This window comes from Protopterus annectens, chromosome 6.part0 (genome assembly GCF_019279795.1).
Source record: "Protopterus annectens isolate FY-2018-M chromosome 6.part0, PAN1.0, whole genome shotgun sequence".
Taxonomy (NCBI): domain Eukaryota; kingdom Metazoa; phylum Chordata; order Ceratodontiformes; family Protopteridae; genus Protopterus; species Protopterus annectens.
Genome location: NC_056737.1, coordinates 861,622,415 through 861,637,359, shown reverse-complemented (window position 1 = coordinate 861,637,359; position 14,945 = coordinate 861,622,415).

Sequence of the window (14,945 nt, the reverse complement as noted above, 5' to 3'; positions counted from 1 at the left end):
TGCACACATATGCCCACACGGTGTGTATGCATTGTGGTCAGCAGCCACACACCTAACACAATCCGTAGACACTGCATGTAAAAGTACAGGACATATGTCACATATCGGGCTCATGTACTGCTAAGATATGCGGTGGTGTGGTCCCATGGCCGATCAAGGATGGGTGCATCAAATCAATAAAGGTGTGCACACCCCCCCCCCCGTAGCCATGGTATGCTCTGATGGTTGTCAGTGTAAGAGTTTTGGAATGGTCATACATCGTCCGCTGATGTTGTGAGCTGTACATCAGACATGAGGCATTCACAAATGACATCTGTCCACATATCATACCAGGTATGTGTTGCTGGAAAACGTAGGGGCTGTGAGCATAAAGCTGACATAACTGACACAGTAGTACACATTCAGCAATGGGACGTCCACCTGTGAGATGTGGTGCACAGTACATAGCAGGGTGCAGAGCAGGTGCACAGCAATACCGTGTTCATGGGTGCATGGATTGAGTATAGCTGCACTCCATGCTGTCAGGTACCATATGTTATGCATAGGAGGACTGTGTGTACTTTCATTGTGCAACCTCACCTGTATGCACATGTGGGTCCTGGTGGGTAGTCAGTTTGTCTGTAGGGTCACTCTGGTGAAGTGGAGGGAGGTTGATGCTTGTAGGATGCTTGTGCGCATGTGTGTGTGGCTGGCCATATATGCACATGTGTGATTGTGGGGTGTTCATACAGCAGTACCTCCCTCTGGGATCATGCAGTACATTTACATGGACTGCCACATTACACACCAGGAATACCTGTCATGTGTGTAAACAGAGGACAGCTGATAGTATAATATTGTCCAAAGCATGGAACAGGCATCCAGAAGGAAGGTAGACACCAGGTATACCCTTAATATAGCATTCAGCAGAGAGGTCACCTACAACCCACATATGCAGCAGTACAGATGCACTGAGGGAGTACTAGTCAACACCAGGGAGTGTATCTAAATATTACAGTTGTCACCTGATAGGCTGAAGGAGCAGCATATCTGGCACGTGCTGAGCATTAAATAGACATGACACACCAGTGTGTGATATTATGGATAAAACATAGTATCTCACATACATAGGGTCCATGCTCATGATGCCCGGACGTACAGAGGTGTGCATACCGAATGACAGCAGTGAGGCCATATAAAACCACTACACACAGGTCAGACAGGTAAAGTAGCAACAGGCCTTGTGTTGTGACTGCCTGTGTTGGCATTTAGAAGATTGATATGTTAATGAGTGGTATCAATGTGTATATGTTAACAAGTGTGATGCAGGATGGGGTACCACATGGACACATACGTGCAACTGTCAGTAAAGCCATGGACAGGTAGGTATTGCAGAGGTGTGTGTGTGTGTGTGTGTGTGTGTGTGTGTGTGTGTGTGTGTGTGTGTGTGTGTGTGTGTGTGTGTGTGTGTGTGTGTGCGTGTGTGTGTGTGTGTGTGTGTGTGTGTGTGTGTGTGTGTGTGTGTACTGTTAGGCAATGTTGTACAGGTTTTAAAGTGCATTTATTGTTTTCCCCCACAGGTGGCGATGTGGGTCAGGGTCCCTCCTGTATGCAATATGATGTTTGTGTCCATACAGACACTGAAGATGATGATAGTACTGTTGAGGCACAGGTGGGTTTGTCAGGGGGCGACATTGTGCCAACATTTGACATCCCCCTTTTAGCCATCCCAACCCCCCACACACAGTTTCAGTGCCTATACACATCCCATTGCCAGTGGCCATACCAGATGGACAGCTGGAGTTTGGTGACAGTGCACAGGAAAGTTTGGTAACCATGCCTACTTTGTCTGGTCACAGCATGCATAGCCAGATGTCTGGCAGGGCACCACATATGCAGATGTCCTAGGGTCCTCATGGTAGGGCCGCTGGCCATCATGCCCTTGGCAGAGATGACATAGCTGGTACCAGCAGGCACATGATTCAGGCTGTCATGGCGGTGCAGGCATGTACAGAACATTACCACAGACAGGGCCTGAGGCTGCAGAGGGCTGCTCTCACATATGCAAATGACAACACCCGTGAACTGGCTGGTGTCATCAGTGGATTAACGGAGTTCATGGATAGAGGGACTGGTGAGATGATGGTCCTCATCGACCGTAGTCTGTCCGTGCTTGAATGTGTGGTGGGAGTGTGGCGATGGCCGTGTGGACGTAGGCCAGCAACGCCAACAACTGGTAGTCAGTGTGGACATGCTAGGACACCAAGGGGCTCCCATAGTGGCAGTGCCAGCCTTGGCACTGCAGGGGGGGGGTACTGTCTACACCACAGCACAGCAGGGCACAAGCACGTGTTCCTGGCCAGTCACAGGAGGGACCTGGTAACAGCGGACATTTGTCATCATCAGGTGAGAGTGGCACGTTGAGGCCTGTACCTGGATGTGCCCATGGAACCCCTGGCAGGCACAGTCCATTTGTCCATGGCTGGAGGCAGTGAACTGCACACCCTGCCAAGTATGATCTGCAGCTATCCAGAAACACCTGTGTAAGGCAGCCACATGGCAGAACTGTGTGCATGCATACCCACACACTATGCAAACACACCTAGGGCAACCCCCTACCTATACACACCACATCACCACGCCCAGCTCACCACAATACACCATCACCCACACACATGGTGTCAAATGTATGGCCCACCCTCAGCCTCTGGCAAACCAACATCACACCCTGTGCATATGATGATACCTGTGCCACATCCCTGTCATCCATACCATCAATGCAGGGACAGGCTGATATGGTTCTGGTGCCATGGTGACTGTACTACAGTGTACCACAGTACTGCAGTGTAACATGTTGTAGGTAGTAGAGTGTAATGCATATATGGCAGGTAGTGTAGCCATCTAGCAATGATGCCTTATAGCTGTTAGTAACACTGGTTGGTTGTGGTTTCTATAATGTTATCCATTTGTGTTGTAGGTGTACGTGTATCAACACAAGGATACCCTGTGCATATGATGATACCTGTGCCACATCCCTGTCAGCCATACCATCAATGCAGAGACAGGCTGATATGGTTCTGATGCACACAGTGACTGTGCTACAGTGTACCACAGTGCTGCAGTGTAACATGTAAGGAGTAAAGTGTAGCCATCCAGCAATGATGCATTACAGCTGTTAGTAACACTGGTTGATTGCAGTCCATATAATGTTATCCATGTATGTTGTAGGTGTACATGTGTCAGCACGAGGATGGTCTGCAGTCATATTCCACAATGGGATATGTCACTGTGGTGACACATGGCTGTGACATATCTGGGGTACAGTTGAACACATATCACAGGTTACTAAAATGGTTATTGCCTTTGCCACATGGACAGGTGACCCACTGAGGCGTGTATACACTGCAACCTGATGTAGACTCATCCACATACATGCACACTGTTATTTGGCAACACTGAGACTAGACCCCATACCTAGCTATGAAGTGATACTGAAGTGTCTAAAGTTACATTCCACATGATGGATCATTACACAGTAAGGGGTATATACTGTGACACAGCTCACACACCAGGGATAAAAGAGGGAGGCCTCGGTGTCCAGCTATACCCTTAGGTGTGCCTGTTGTCAGTACTACATGTAGCACTCTGCTGTTTCCTGGGTTAGCACTGTTAACAGTAGTACTGCAATGATACACTACATGCCAGTGTGACAGCAGATACCCTGGGCTACTACACCTGTATGTAACACATTCACATGGATAACAGTGCTGTACAGGCCTCATATATGTCTGTGTCCCACACATGACACTCACACCCCTTGCTATTGTACTGACAGCACATAGGTGCATGTATTGTACATGGCATTACTTATACCTATTACAGATGTCATTACCCTGCTATGTTATCATACTGGGTGGTGTGATATGGTTACCAGGCCTAAGCCATGCTTAGCAAGTATTAACATTGCTGCAATATAACAGCTGAGCTGATTTGCACACTAGTAAGTGAAACCTACACTGTGTAAGCACCCTTACATTTACCAATAGCTTAGTACAGCTTAGCTTCATGCAAACCCATGCAAACGTGCTTAAAGCTGCTCAGAACTTCCTTAACCACTCTGTATCCAACAGCCCTTGTTCTGCCCAGCAACAAAATGAACAGCCCTTGCAGGTCTTTAACCCAGGACCCTGTACATTGAAGTCACAGCACTTAACCACTTTGCCATGACCACTGTGAAGACAGCTGTTGTTTTACCAATATAACTGTCAATACACATATTGAGTAGTATTGAACAATTGCCTTTATTTCCTAAATTGTGTAGTCCTTGTTAGTAATATGACTGTTGCATCACATATGTTGTTTTATCATAATGTACACATAGCAGATACAAACGGTGAGATACATCTAGGAGGGTATACACAAATGTGAGCTTTACTCATGACAGGAATATGTTGATATATATAAAACATAGGTCTATACATGTCTTCATATACATACACATGTATACTCATACATATGTCTGTATACACATCTGTATAGTGCTGCATATATATGGCCATGTGTACATCTCTTTGTATGTATATATATATATATATATATATATATATAATATATATATATATATATATATATATATATATATATATATATAAAATATATATATATATATATATATATATATATATATATAAGTGCTACAGAATCCTGAAAGCCCAACATCCTGAATACCAAACTCCTGAAAACCCAAACTCCTGAACACTCTGAATCCTTGAAACTCAAAACCCTGTAAACACACAGGATACCAACACTTACTGTATTCCAGCATAAGTACATACAGAAACATATTACACTTCAACTATATGCAGGGGGTCAAGCCCCCCACATGTGGGGGGCTGCACCCACCACACCCCCTGCTACTCAAATATAACAACCCCGAGATTGCACTTTAATACACTAAGTGCAATCTCTGTTCATAGGTAGGTACTAGGCTATAGGCCCTGGGGCCTATACAAGCCCAGCCAAAAAGGTACCCTGGCTTTTGCCACCCAAGAAAATTATTTTCCTGTGCCACTGTCGAGCAGAGCCACAGAGGTGATCCCCAGGGTGAATTTCCTATTTCCCATCCAATCATCAAGATTTTTCATGAAGAGTGCTAATGAGGAGCTTTGTTTGGTATAGATAGGTAGTTTATTCTAGAGTATGGGAAGTCTCTGGGACAGGAATCTATCCCTCCGGCATGTTCTGTTTATTGTGGTGACAAGGTTTAGGTCCCTAGAGCATGTAGCACAGATGGATTGGGATTTCTTTAAGTGGAGCATGTCCAACAGCTCTGGGTTTGACATAGCTTTGTATGTTAGGCAGAGATCACCTCTGAGTAGGCGATATGCGACGGAGTAAAGCTGGAGTTTTTTGAGACATCTGCATAGGGCATCTGTTTGAGGCCAGTAATCCTCTTTGTGAGGTATTTCTGTGGCCTTTCCAGTTGTTGTAGATGTCTTGTGATGTACATACCAAAAGGGGCATTGTACTCTATAATGGGTCTAATGAGCGATGAGTAGAGGGGAACAATGACCTCTTTTTTCTGGATGAGAAACATTTTGTGATGAGGTGTGCCACATAGAAGGATTTCCTGACTACTGTGGTGATGTGATTATCAAAGGAGAGACTACTGTCCACCTGTGTCCCAAGGTCTCTTATCACACTTTCGGTGTTAAGTATACTACTGCCTATGTTGTAGTTCATGGGTACAGAGTTTTTACCAAAGGGGATGACAATGCACTTTTTGGCAATGAGCTTAAGGCCATGGCTTTGACACCAGGCATCTGTCTCAGTGAGGCCCTTTTGTAGGATGTCCACATCATTAGGAGTTTCGATTATGGCTCCTTGTTTGCAGTCATCTGTGAACTTCATTAGCCAAAGACCTTCTGTGTTGGCCTGTACTTCAGAGAAGTAGATACCAAGCAGGAGAAGACCCAGGACTGAACCCTGTGGTACTCCACTTGTCACTGGTCTGAAGTTGGATTTGGAGTCTGCTACTTTCACGGTGTGGGTTATGTCAGTGAGCCAGTTGGCAACCCATCTTGTGACATAGGGATTTATACCTAGTTTAGTGAGTTTATCTATAATTCCAGAGTGGGGGATGGTCTCGAAAGCCTTGGCAAGATCTAGATAGGATGTGTGAACCACCTTACCCTTGTCTATGGCTTTGGTGGCTGCTTCAAAGAAGTCTATCAGGTTTAGGAGACATGATCTGCCTTTTACAAACCCAAACTGGGTGGGGTCCAGAGTTTGGAGATTACCAATGTCTTTGTTTATAAGTTCCATGATGATAAGTTCTATGACCTTGCAGACCAGGCTCGTCAGGCTAATGGGATGGTAGTTCCCGGGGTCCGTGGTGGCTCCCCCATTGTGGAGTGGGATAACCGTTGCTGTGCACCATTCTGCAGGCACAAAGCCAGAGGTGAGGCTATGATTGAACATGGTACTTAGGTGGGTGCCAGTTCGTTCTGTAGTTTATGTAGAATGCAGCCTGGGATGTTGTTTGGTCCCATGGATGCTGTGTTCTTGGCTTTGGAGAGTGTGGTTTTTACCTGTGCAGCCATGATTACAGGAACTTTGCATTCTTCCGGTATGGAGATGGGATCTTTAGGGGGTGAGAGGTGGGTAAAGTTAGCACTGAACCTATCTGCCAGGATGTTGGCAATATCTGTTGGGTCTGTATATTTAGTGCCATTGTGCTGTAACTTAGAGCAGATCTGAGTGTTGCCATTGAGATTTTTGACATAGCTATAGAATGCTTTGTGGTTGTCTTTAGAATCAGTGGTGATTTTGTTTTCGTAACTAGCTTTGGAGGATTTTATCAGGGATCGCAGCTTCTTACTGAGGCTGACCAGGGAGCTCCTCCACTCTTGGGATTTTACTCTCTTTTGCAACAGTTTCTTCCTTCTTTTGAACAGTTTGTTTATGGCAGGGGACTACCAGATTGGCTTCCTTCTTTTGGAGGATAGCATCTTGGTTCTGTTTGGGATAGCATGATCCATGCACTAATGTAAGTGCTTATAAAGTGCAATTGTGTAGGATTCAGTAGTCATAACTGTATTATCCATCTGCATGGGTGTCATGAAGTTCACCACTTCTGTCTTAAGAAGCATGAAGTTGGCTTTGGAGAAATTTTTACCATGGTTTCCTTAATGGGGGTGGGGGCAGGATATGGATATCTAGGGTAATTATCTTATGGTCAGATCGGACCAATGAGGCGTTGACTTCAGGTGTGGAACACTGGTCACTCATGTTGGTAATGACTAGATCTAGGATATTGTTGCCCCTAGTGGGGGTGTAGATACGTCGATCCAGGGCATTGGAGTTTATGAATTCCAGAAAGCACTGAGTGAAGGATTTGGTACATGAGCAGTTTTCCCAGTTAATGGTGGGGTAGTTAAAATCGCCCATTATTAGGATGTTTGGTTGAACCCTAATATTTTCCAGTACATCAATAAAAGAGGAGTGGGAATCCTGAGGTATGGTGGGTGATCTGTAGCAAGCTACAATTTGGATTGAAGTTTTGCCCAGAGTTAGCTGCACTTGGATAACCTCGGCTGCATTATGCTGAGCAACTAGCCTGGAGGTGTGGATATCCTTAATGAATATGGACACACCTCTGCCTTTGGTGTTCCGGTCCAGGTTACATGGCCAAAAAGTGTGGTATGAGGTATAGCCTGGTAGTGCAGGGGTGCTCTCTGGAGCCTTGAACCAGGTCTCAGTCACTGCACAGATATCAATGTTCTCCATTTTAAGGAGTGCCTCAAGTGAGTGCATTTTGAGATTTAGACTTCTAGCACTGAGTAGCATCACCCTCAGTTTTTGCTTGCCTGTTCCTGTTATGATGGTGAATTTGTCATTTGAACCTTGCCTAGAAAAGGCACTATAGGGGCGGCAAGATCCTTAGCCAGTATCTGGAATCTCAAGGGTGACAGGTGCAGGCCATCTCTGGCAAAGCATCGTGGTCTGTCGACCATGTCATCCCAGGCAGACAGATACTGGATCCCTTTAGAATGGCACCAGAAGCTTAGCCAATTGTTGAAGTCAATCATTTTGTCCTTGTACCGCGGCATCATTCTGGATGATGGCAGAATGCTACTCAGGGCTAGGGTCATACCTGCCTGGGCTACAAGATTGGAGAGGTCTTCCATGTCTCTTTTCATGTATTCCAGGGAGGTACGTCTCAGGTCATTCACACCAACATGGACAATGACAGAGTCATATTTGTACTTGTTGTGGAGTGACCTGAGTGCGTGGGTTATGTGGCGGATCCTGGCACTCAACAGGCAGCTGACAGTAACCTTCTCCTTGTTTAGTCTGGTGAATGGGACATCAGTGTGCCTGACTATAGAGTCACCTATGACTAGTGTGTTGGGTACATTGTTTTGCCTTATTGGCTGTGGTTGAGTGGCACACTGAGTCTGCGGGCTATGTGTCATTTGGGTTGTGTTGGGGCTTGGAGGTTGCTTGCATTTCTGCTTTGGAGGTCTCTGTTGCTTGAGCAGATTATTATTATGAGCCTCAGTGAATGTTTTTGTGTTTCTATGTGTGGATTTTGGTGGTGTAGATTTAGTGAGACTATGTGATGAGTGTGGTGTGGTGCAAGTGTTTACCTTCTCCTCTTGACTGTCAAGTTCAGTCTTGATTGGAGAGAGCTTTACCTCCAGTTTGGCTAGATAAGTGCATCCCTCACAGGTTGTAGTGTTGGGTGGTAGGAGGAGAGGGTTGTCTGTGTACATGAGGCAATTTCTACATTGCCCCAAGATGCCCATATTCATCAGATAGACAGGAGAGAACACTGGGAGCTGACCCTTGGACATGCCTGAATAAAAAAACAATTTTCCTCTAGATAGATCGGAGATTATATATTTACGTAGCAGGGGGTGTGGGGGGCACAGCCCCCCACACGGGGGTGAAGGGGAGCATGTCCCCCTGGTTATACTTGGAGAAGAGTAATATGGATTGTGCTTTATTTGTTTCGGTATGTATTTGTGCTGGAATATAATATGTGTTGGTATACTGTGTGTTTTCAGGATGTTGAGTTTTCAGGAGTTTGTGTTTTCAGGATTTTTAACTCTCAGCAGTTTGGTCTCAGGAGTTTGGTCTTCAGGAGTTTGGGCTTTCAGAATTCTGTATCGCTTCCATATACATATATGTATATATAGATATATGTATATATAGATATACATATATGTATATATAGATATATGTATATATAGCTATATATGTATGCTCATCCTATATGTACTGAAAAATTACATGGAGCTGCTTACTGCTTGGTGTGATGGATTTGAAGTGTTCTTAAGACACCCAGTCTTGCTGGCTGGATTCTACTAAAATTCAAAGTCTGGTTATATTTGCATTCACAGTCTGTTGCATACAGAAACTTGCAGAATATACACTGAGAGAATATACTTTGCAGCATCAACTTTAGAGAGCAGTAACAAATAACTTTTTATAATAAACCAAACGGAACAATGTTGCAGCTTAAAGTACTGTTCCAACTTTACTTCTCATATAGTACAGATGATATGAGAGATATAACATTTACCTCAGGACAAATGAGTCCCTACCATACCTCTAACATAACTGGATTTATACAGCTCTTTATATACACTTTTTAGTCATGCATAAACATATACATTTCCTCTTGATATTCTATTTTGGAGAATTGCTCATCCTGTAGAAACAATACTAAGCTTCCTTGTTTAAGAATGTCTTGTAAGAGACCAGCTTTTTTGACAGTGTGAACATCCTGTATTCTATTTGGATCTTTGTATAAGAACATCTGTTCTTTTGCCAATGCTGATAACAGTGTCCTGTTGTCCATGCAGAAAAAACATGTTTTTGAGGAAACACATTGTCACAGTGTCATTGTCCATTCTTTAAAAGCAGATTTTGCATTTTTTCTCTTGCATACATCCTGTTTTTAAGTCTGTAAGGGAAAAATGTCCATTCAGCAGATTCCTTTTCCAAGCCATGGTAATTTAGTATGGATGCTGATTACATATTACTAAACTCTATTTCTACATTTAAGCAAGCTTTATCTTATACCTTATTTATGTTGCATAATTGTAGCAAAGTTACTTTCAACCTTAGTATATTGTTGAGCACACTCTAACAATTCCCTCTTTTTTTTATTTTAAACTAGAGAAATAAATTCAGCATTATTTGGTAATACTTTTTCATTATGACAATTAACAACAGTAACTTGACTAGCTTTTGCTAAGCAGACTTTAATACATGTAAATAATATGCAACCAAGCATTACAATAACAATAAAATAAATTAAAAATACAGTGATTTTTCCTGTCCATCCTGTAAATAGATTACTAAACCATTCACTCCAGTCATCATTCCACTTTTTTCTAGTATGTTGAGACACTTGTGCAATCACTTCTAAATGTGCTTTTACAGATTCTGTTTTGTCTGGAATAAATGTACAACATTGTTCTCCTATTAAAGCACATGTACCCCTTGTGATGCTAATATGTAATCTAATGCCATTCGATTTTGCAAAACCATAGTTCGTATTGCTGTCATTTCGACAGTAATGTCAAGGACTGCATTGAAAGTGGCGTTTGCCAATACCTCAACTAGTTTAGATAGTTTTCTCAGTTCCCAGATGGCTTTTGCAGCCCGCACCAAGGAAAATACCTGCTCCAGAGATTACATCATCTCCTAAATCCATATCTTTTAATTTAATATAATCAAGATTTTGATGATATATACGTGATGTATCTAAGGTGTCTACTGGATTTTCTGGACTTTCAATTACAGGTAATATATCCCTTTTCTTTTTTGTATTTCTAATGTTTCCTTTTGGTAACTCTTTTACATGATGCATTGCTGGTACCACTAATCCTATATAACAGATGCCATCCCATCCCTTTGGTAACCATTTATAAGCATATTTACCACAGATGTAATATAACCCATCTGACAGAGCAACACTGCTATTTACCAGACTGCCATTTACTTGCCCCATAGTAGGAGTTTTATCATGTACAACTGTAAAGTTTTTATCTGTTTTACTTCTCCAACATGTAATATTAGTTTTACACTCGTTTTTATAATTTTGTGAAAAATGAAATACTGCTGTGTCACTTAATATTAACTGACCCTTAATTGGTATTAAAATAGGAAAACCATGAGAAAATACTCCACATACTGGTATGTGGTTGTGAAAATTTATCATTTCAATTGTTTGAATACAATTGCTATTACCCACTGGAACAGTTCCATTTTGTTGAAAACATGTGATCCCCTGCACTATAGCAGATAACTGTACTCTTGCTTTACGTAATTGTACATTTATAACTTGAGCTTGTACAGATATGCCTAGTTATGCTGGTATATATGTAGATAGCAATAACTATATGTGCATACATATCTATTCTGATATACCTTCTACTGTCAATATATATATATATAGATATCCATACGTATATGTGCATATGTATCTCTGTATCTGTCTAGACATATATTGCTCTGTATATGTATGTATCTGGGTGTTTATATGTATATCCATGCACATATACATATTCATCTATGTATGTTGATATATGTATGTGTATGTATCTATAAAGATATCTGGATAATTATATATACATATATCTTCACCATATGTCCTGAACATGGAGTGTAGCCCTATCTCAACCCCTATAGTCCCAACTTCGTAGTGCAAGGGGATGTCAGGTATGTATAGCAGGTATATATGTAGACTATTGATATTGTAATAGGGATTGTCTTCACAGACATGGTGTGTGTGGGAGGTCACATCTGCTTTTAACATGTGCACCATTGGCTACTGACAGACATCCTAAGGACATCACAGTACCACTGCTAGCATGTAATACTCCTGTGGACTACAGCAGAGATATTGGCCAATATACTTGGACAGTCTGACACTCTCTGGACAGTCCAGAGGTATACACAGAATCCCTTAGTACAAGACATGTGGACCAAGCCTGACAATGTGGATGTTAACAGCCATGTAGATGGGTATAACACTTGACTACTGGTATACATTTGCCCTCATAGGTTATGCATTCACACACCCCTGTCTGTCCTGCCACATAATAACTGCTGGTACAGAGGTGCCATGGCCACATACTCCCCAGCAGATATTGACATACATCTGTACAGCATCCCACTGCTCTGTCTGACATACATGACTGTTATGGTGGCCTGGCAGCAGTACATCTGGCAAGTATCTGGAAATTCTCACTGGGTAAGTACACTAAGCTGCTAGGCGTGTAACAAAGCACTGTGCAAGCTACAGGCAGACTGGCTCAACACTGGCCTACATTTCCTATGGGGGAGTGCACATGTACCTGCATATATAGCAGGCTCTACAGGCATGCAACAGCACAGTTACATACACCTGTGTGACAGTGCATAACCACAACCAATGTGTACATAGCCACAGCCACATATGGTAAGCTAACATAATATTACAGTATATGGACTATCTGTTCAATACCAACCTCATATGTGCCACTCAGACACTAACCCTACATATTCTGGGCCACTACACAGTGTGGTCTGATGCCTTTCTGTGGTATGGGACATGTGCATGTATGGCCCTACAAACGTAAGCCGATAGGGTAACATACAGTGGAGCAGCATGTAACATCAGATAGAACACCACCAAGAGCAATGACATCTACCACAGTCTGTACACAGGCTAAGGTAAATATTAACAATACACACACTGTCGACAATCACCATAAGTACACAGACCTCAGTACTGTACACACAACCACAGAATGTCCAGGTTATGCCATCAAATATAACCCCTACTATACATAACATGTGTAGCAGTCTGCTATCTCACTGGCTTGTTATCAGATTTGATGTCACTAATTATGGTGTACAGCACATATGCACCCCTTACTGCATTACATGTGTACAAAGGTTGACAGGGTTGTGGCTGGAGGCACATACACAGGGCCAATATTGACATGTTGCTGTGATAACTTCATACATTTACTGTTGTAACAAGGTTTGTTGCAACATTTGTCCTATGAGGCATATGAAGTCAGTAACTCTCACAGCTGACAATACCTACAGACTGCAATCCTCACACTACCTTCTGCAGTTCACAGGTTCTCTGTGGGTAACACATGAAACAAAAGGCATCTCACACTGCCCAGTCTGTAGATGACCCTACAGATGGGAGTTCCCTCATAAACATAGCACTGACATGGCAGGTATTAAAGCATCCACACACACCCTGTTAAACCAACATTACTCCAAATGCAGTATAGTAGTACTTACAGTCGGTTGTCTGGTCAGGCACATCCCCCCTCCTGTGTGTTGGCCTGTTTCCACAGTGTATGTTGTTAGCGATAAATCCCCAATCCATCTGAGATGCTGTTTGCCAAACAACAGATCGAGTTCCTGCTCACATGCAGTTGGCTATGGGAATGTTACCACAGCAGTTCCACATGCAATCAGCTAGAGGAGGGCTGCAATTCATGCAGAGGCCATCAGCTGATCATGAGCATCACTTAAAATACATATGCAGCTGCCTAAGAAAAGCAGGTGTAAGTGTCCACATCCACCAGAGTGGGAGTGAGAGAGGCAGACAGAGGCAAAGAAAAGTCAGGGAGAGTAAAACATAAGCATGTTTGTGTCACACACCTACCAGTACAGGGTATCAACCCCCTGATGACTCTGTAGTGCTATCACATGTCCATGCAGTCATTGGATGCACCACATAGGTTACATGTTGAGGATCCCTCAGAATGTATATGTAATGATGACTGACATCTGCAACAGGGATATGGTATCTATGCAGTAGGTGTAGTACACGTGCCTGTCCGCATGAACAGGTGTCACCATCAACACAGCCACACTCTCACAGGGATGCACACACATTAACACACTTGGCAGGGCCAGGAATACATACAACTCATCACTAGTGGGATTACCACAACACAGTACTGTGCAGGTATCACATCCACCACAGGGGTCATATGGAGGTTATATGGGCAACGGGTATGTGGAGGTATCTGACATCAGACAACATGTTTCAGTATGTCAATGGGGGTTGTAATGAGTGTGAATGTGGTCATACGCATCATGCAACACACACACAGACATGGGTACCAGTACTGTCATGAATGGGTCCATTGCTTCATGGGTGTATAGTGGTCGACAGGGGCAGATGGCTATACAAGGCTAGGTGATGGGTATACCTTGGCATCAGGCCACATGACAATGGTCTGCATTGTGGCTTAGGGGTGTAGTGTCAGGATTTACCCACACAGGTGGGTATTGTAGTCACCATCCAGTCACCTGGATGACTATTGCATGTGGCCATTGCTGTGCATTGCTTCCCCATGTATGTGTTCCTTAGTCCATGACATGGATGGTGTCTGGGATGTGCACACCTCCCACATGCATGTACAGTGACATGTGGAACAGTACCTAGGGTGTCTGGGCCATGTGTACACACATTATCATCAGATGTGCCAGTCCTGGCCTCATGTGGCAGGAACTGTTAATGGACAGCAGGTTGACCCTGAACCTACATTGGTAGCATGATACCAGTATTCCCTGGTGTCTGTGGCATCTGTCCATACAGGGCTTGTGTTTCAGGCATGGTATGTCCTTTGTGGGTTACATTTGATGGCACCACATGTGTTGCAGGTGTCCAGTGGGGAACATGGGGGAGGTGCACTGTCAGCATGTATGTGCCTATTGGACTGATGGACAGGGTGCCATGCCCTCTGTAGCCTACTGCAATCATACCATGGTTACTATCATTTGGCAATATGCAGGGTACTGCCAACATAGCGGCTTTTGCCTAGGCAAGTGTGTATGAGACATGGGTTGAGAGTGTTCCCTGGGTAATACAAGGGTTGCTAATGTTGTTAGGCTGGCATTGATGTCACATGTAGGAGTATGGATTTGCACTC